At 40.5% G+C, this 6,650-nt stretch overlaps 1 protein-coding gene across 1 annotated transcript in view; it reads right to left on the minus strand.

The window, feature by feature from the left end:
* Positions 1–4,483, minus strand: part of stag1a (stromal antigen 1a) — a 99,816-nt gene extending 95,333 nt beyond the window's left edge. Inside the window, exon 1 of the mRNA XM_034194860.1 lies at positions 4,305–4,483. The gene's annotated coding sequence lies outside the window, so the exon portion shown is untranslated. The remainder of the gene's footprint in view (positions 1–4,304) is intronic.
* Positions 4,484–6,650: the final 2,167 nt, after the last annotated feature.

Consider the following 6,650-nt stretch of genomic DNA (forward strand, 5'->3'; position numbering starts at 1 on the left):
CTTCTTTTAGCTCCGGGTGATGGCGTAGCATGTGGGCTTGTGGATTTGAAGTGTTTCCGAAGTACTTGACTTTCATTTTGCAGATTTTGCACACTGCATAAGTCATGTCAAGCTCCTTCTTACGCAGCAAATAATAAAATCCAAAATGTGCTCAAACATTTGCCTTCAGTAAAGATGGTGCTGGCTGAATTAGCTCTTCGTCCGCCATGCTAAGCTGCAGCTCACGAATGTTTGACGCACGCCAGACCCTCCCCTCGCAAGGACGCTGTAGTACGGAGGCCGTTGCCTGACAAAGAGTTCGTAATAAATAAGAATCACGATTCGGACGTGAATCAATTTTTTCCGGCACCCCTAGTTCAAATGTCAAACACTTCCTGAATTGACAGACCAGATCCCATGGAATCTCGCGGGAACTCAGTGGCAAGCTCACACTCAAACAGGAAGTGCCGAATTCTCAGTCACAGCGAAACAGGATATGTTGAACACTTCCTGCCATGGGTGGAGCTAGAGTGGAGGCCGGGGTTTCATTGGACTCCCCTGAAATCTGATTGGACACAGACGATTGACATGTCACGGCACCACACGTCTGTTTGAAAGACCTGCATTTTCAAATCAGTGAATCACAATGACTGCTAGGTTCCTCCTGTCCAGTAGTTTGTGCTGTGTACCACAAAAAGTTCTAATCCACCTTAGTAGAAAAAGAAAATTGTGTGAGCATTGCTCACTGGCAAGTTGAGTAAAGAGTTTGGCACTTATTTAATATGAACTATAGACATCTAATCACACCAAACTTAACCAACCGTATTTCATGTCAGAAATGAGGTCCAGGTTGTTAAAAGTAGCATTTGTCCTTTAATTCAGGTTGCCATGTCTGTCTGTTAGCTGTTTAAGACTACAAACAGACAACAGCTGGTTCATGCTCAGTTGGCTTATTAGTGCAACAGATAACTGAAACAATCCTTCAAATGGTGATACAAGCATCAAATTCAGTACAAATACCACTGGAGCAAAATTAATGGAGCAACTTTAACTTTTGACCCCTGTACAAACTGAAACTGACCTTTGTCACCATTCTTATTTATCATTCTTATCACTTATCGTGTTTCCAGCCCCTGACTTGTCTAAAGAAAACTGGCAATAAAACTGATTAATATTTACAGGTTTTATCAAGTTTTAGAGATTTGCTTTCAGTTTGAGGAAGATAATTTTTCTTTATTTTTTGTTTTTCTTGCATTTAAAATGGCATAAACAAATTAAAATGTGTGAAATTCCAAGTGTTCCAATACTTTTGGAGGGCACGGTATCCTAACCTTATGAGGAGTGCAAAATGAGTGTGGTATTATTACTGTTTTGTTTAAGAATGTTTAACTTTCACTGTTGCTGCACTTTGTGTCAAATCATAGTCATATCGTATATCATATTGATATGAAAATTCAGTAAGGTATATCTTCTATTATACATTCCAAATCTAAGGTGGAACTCTACTTGTGTATACTAAGGTACACCTAAATATCTTTAAAGAAAAAAAAAAAGAGAGAGAGAGAGAGAGTCGAGCCACTTTGGTGTCTGGTCATGAGAACCAGGGATGGTAGGTTGAAAAGCTTTTTTTATCCCATGGGAACTCTCCCTACCCACCTAAGCGGCTCAAGAATATGGACAGCATGTATATAAGTGACATTTACATGACAATTTATATGACAATATTGAGATACGATAATTTGGCCATATTGTACAGCCCTACTTTCAACTAGCTGAAAACTTTGAATATTAATTTACATCTATGAGGTCTGTGAGAAAAGTATCGGACCTTTTTATTTTTTTCAAAAACCATATGGATTTGAATCACGTGTGATTGCGTCAGCCAAGCTTGAACCTTCGTGCGCATGCGTGAGTTTTTTCATGCCTGTCGGTTGCATCATTCGCCTGTGAGCAGGCTTTGTGTGAGCACTGGTCCACCCCTCTCGTCGGATTTTTATTGCGAATAAATGTCTGAACGATTTGGAGCTTTGCTGCATCAATTTTTTTCCAGAAACTGAGAGAGACCTCCAGGTGGACACCGTTCGGAAAATTAATATGGCTTTCAGGGACGATTTTATGGGGATTATACAGATTAAAAGGTCCGATAAAAAGGTCCGATACTTTTCTAACAGACCTCGTACATTAAAAAAATGCTTAAAGTGGCAGGGGGTTAAGAGGGCTGTAACTAGGCTAAAAAGGTGGGAGTATGGGGGGCAGAGCCCCTCCAGAGGCTAAAAGGCAAAATAAGGATAATTTTTAAAAAGACGGGGGGTCTGAAAGGTTTTAGTCATGCTGAAAGCTGAAAGGTTTCAGAGCCCCTTCAGAGGCTAAAAGGCAAAATACGGACAATTTTTAAAAAGGCGGGGGGTCTGAAAGGTTTTTGTCATGCTCATGCTCCCAAGAACAATTTTACTGAAAAAAGTCTGAAGGACCTAAAGGACATGGTTAGATGGTGAGGAGCTTTTCCAGGCATGTGAGAGGCAAATAAAGAAAAATGCTTAAAAAGGCGGGGGTTCTGGGGGGAGCTCTGCCCCCCCAGAAACTGAAAGGTTTTTGCTATCCTAATGCTCTGCTGAAGCATTTACTCTTAAGTCTGAAGGACCTAAATGACATGGTGAGATTCTGACGAGCTTCGCTCATTCATGTCCACGACATATGCATATTAATGATGTGACCCCTACGGTAGCCCGGATGTGACTATATTGGTAGGAAGAATCACTGTGTTGCAATCCCTCTAAATGCACTTAAATTTAGAAGCTAAAACACAAGGTTTAACAAAGGTCAGGTTTGCGCATGTGCTTTATAAAAGTGCTCACTGTTCCATTCATGACACATGGATAATGTTTCAATGTCCCACAATAGAGGTTTTGTTATTTTTGGTGTCAGACATTTATTTTAATAAGGTCACACTTTATACAGTGTCATTTTAATTAATTCTAATAAATCTGTGAATTCAGACTTTGTGAGTTCTTTTTTAAATGAGTGTAGCAAATGTTTATAAAGGGGGAGAAAATAATCTAAACAAGAAAATCATAATTCTCATTTTATCCAGAATCAATTTCTAATTACAATATATATGATAATATTAACTTTCATATAGAGATGGATTGTTATTCATGATTGAATTTTTCCCATTATCAAAACTCTTCAGATGCAAATACAAAAAGAATGATCATCCCCACCTTTAAACATTTCAGAAAGTCTTTAAGTAGAGTTTTTAGCGGTGGGAAAAATGTGCAGGATAAAGTGAATATGACTTGTGGAATATGGACTGGAATCACTGAGTGATCACGAGAGACAAGTTGGCAGGCTTCAAGTAGCAATCCAAAGATCACATGGCTGACTGTAAACAATGCAGTTATGCAATAATCTGATTCTTGTACACACTGCTGGTAGACACTCCTGACCTGGGTCCCGCGCGCACAGGTCACTGAGGAAGAGAGGAGGGACTGGGAAGCCTGTTTAAACCTGTAGGGCTGCCTGCTGGAGCCCATCCCCCTAATGTGACTCATGTTTCCCCGCTCAGTGTTTGCCTTTTTCCCGCACAGAAGGGGGCGGGAAGGGGAAAGAAGCGCCATCACAAGATGCCACCAGCAACTATATACATTTAAAAAAAACACATCCACATATTGTCATTCATAAAACAAGCAACATGTTTACAAATGGCGTTTAAAAAAAATCACTAAGACTCACAAAACTTGAAAACAAGAGGGAGCTGGGACGCTGATGTTGACACTGAAAAGTAGCAACTAGTCAAATCTCACGTCGCACATGTTAGGTAGTGCAATGAGTAAAATAAACATGTTGATGGCAACAAAGTCGACAACAATGTAGAGAGAAGCATTTGCCAAGGAAGGTGCGTTCACGGCAGGAGGGCAATACTGTACGATTGTACCAGGGCTGAGAGAAAGTGATGCTGTGAAATCGTGCACTTGAGCACGAAAACACGTCACACCGCATGGCTCTTTATTTGTTGACAACTCCGGACGGAAGGAGAGAGCGCGCGCGCTGCGACAACCGCTCGCGCCTTTTCCAGCAGCAAGTTGTCTCGAGCGAAAAACATTTTTTCCCCCAGCGGGCTAGCTTTCAAAGCTAATAGCACCGCTAGGCTACAATGTAAGTGAGGAAGAGAGAGAAAGCACATTCGCCTCCGTTAGCCGCTAGCGCCCATCCCCCAACCAGCCTGCCTTCCCCTCGTCTGCGTCCACCATCTTTAATCTGTGCTCCGTCTCCATTCCCACCGCACAAAACACGGCAACAAAAAAACACCCCACAAAGCCACTCACCTTTAACGACCATCGCCGAATCGGTTATCGCCTTCCAGGGTAATAAATCTATTTTCGCCCTAATACCGTGTGTATTTTATTATTGAAAATTGGCCGTGCAAGTGGAACCGCGCCTTGAGAGAAGAGCAGCAATCCTAAACCGCCATCTGGTGGTATTTTCCTCTCCGTGATGCAGCGGGAGCGGCGCAGCCTCAGACCGAGACACAGCTGCCCCCTGGCGGACACACAGCGTCGCGGCGGCCGGGGCGCGCCTCAAGGTTTGCTGCGCGGGAACGCGCACCGGTGGGGGGGGCTTTCTCAGACAGGCTATTCTTTTATTCTCTACATTATTTAAAGATAAAACATGCACAAACACTCGTAGAGTGTAAAAGCTGAACAGGTAAGCTGTATTTATTGTCACAGGTGTTATGGGTAAGTGCAGTAACAGAGCATATGTAAAATGTCATCTCCCTGTGAATTAAGACAAATGCATTTTTAAACATAAATTAACCTGCGATTTCTCTGTAAATTCAAGACAGCTGCACATTATAGCTTTCTATTATAATGCAGTTGCTACTATGTGTCAAAGTGCAATCATTTGTTATTTGTCTGAGGCTAGATACGCGATAATTGTATACGTAAGGCGCTAAAAGGCTATATATCGGATGCATTTTGTATTGAGAAAAAAAAATGCTGTATATCGTATAATACATATCTGTGACATTCTCATCTGCTTATAACAATGGTGACTGGAAAAAATAAATAAATAAATTCCCACAACGGGATTCAAACCAGTGTCTCTTGGGAAAATAACTCTCGGGTAATTGCAGATCTGGCTACATCGCCCATATGCACACTGAAAGTTGCGTTTAATCCTTCTCTTCTTCTCGTAGATCCAGCCTGTTGTGTGTGGAAGTCCATTGTATACACGGCAGTCGTATATGTGGCTTCTTCCTTGTCATCATCCCCGATCCGATATTTTAGACCAGTATCGGTGTGATATTATCCAAAATTACTGGGTCGGATATCTGAGATAATTAAAAATAAAGAGTCAGATTTCAGTCTTCTGTTGCACATCTGCGTCATATTATGGGCTACGTAGAATTTCATTTTGGAGAGTAAAATATTTGTTTCACATTTTGATTTGATGTTTTGTTAGACAGCTAAGGTTAGTAAAATAAATCCAGACGAATGTATTTATTAGCACATTAATGAGCTTAAGATAGGGGAAATGATATCAGATTGGTATCGGTATCAGCAGACACTGAAGGTTCTGGTATCTGTATCATATTAGACATGAAATAGTGGTATCATGCCACCCATCATCCAGTAAAAATATGTGAGCTCTGTTACACATAAATATGCATAATATAGTGTTTTTCTGTCATCCCCAGTCACACAATGATGACAGTTGTTAGCTTGGCTTGTTAGTTGACTCTGACGTGAAGGTAGGCACTGGTGGGCAGAGTACACAATGTGCCCAGCGTTTAGCAGATGGCTGATAAACTACATGTAAATTCATCTGCAGCTGTTGTAATTTTTTTCATAATCCATAGCAGGTGGGAGACACACCCATGAGATATTACAATGTCAAAACAAAATTGCATTTTCAATTCATGGGGTGCTTCATAGTAAACCGCTGTCTGATCATATCATCCTCATTACTTGCTGTTTTAATATGGTGAGTTACAAAATAGGAGCATTTATTGTTTTTGAGTTATTGCTTACACAAGGTGGCTAGGATGGATTAACCCACCCACTTATCGACCTACAGTGCCATGCAAGTCATAAACTTTACCAGGATCAGGGAAGAACATGGCTGTGATGTAATGTGGTGAAGTATAATGTAATATTTAATAAATTATAATATTAATTTGTACAACATAATACTCGTATAAGTTATTGCTCAGGGTTCAGACCTGGACATATCAAATAGTGATTATCCATGTGGCACTACATGTTGCACATACATAGCAGGTTGATTAAATACATAATAGAATAATAGATAAATTATATTATAAACATAATATTTTGCAATATAAAAGGCTGTTGTTCCAGCACTGACTTGCAGATATAAGCCTATCATAACCCTAATCCCGACATTGTCCCTAACCACTGAATTTAACTCCAACTAGACAAGTTGTATAATATATCATGTTTTATAATCCCAAATCAGAAAAAGTTAGGACAGCATGGAAAATGCTAATTTAAAAACCCACAACACAGTAATTTTTATCTGAGGCCAAAATATGGCCATTGGGTATTGCGAAGACTTTGTGTCCATCCGTTTGTCTGACTGTGCTCAACATGTCTATTCCTGTTACTGCCAGACTCTTCAAATTCACAGGGAGCATTGTTGGGACACAG

This window comes from Thalassophryne amazonica, chromosome 19, assembly GCF_902500255.1.
Source record: "Thalassophryne amazonica chromosome 19, fThaAma1.1, whole genome shotgun sequence".
NCBI lineage: Eukaryota > Metazoa > Chordata > Actinopteri > Batrachoidiformes > Batrachoididae > Thalassophryne > Thalassophryne amazonica.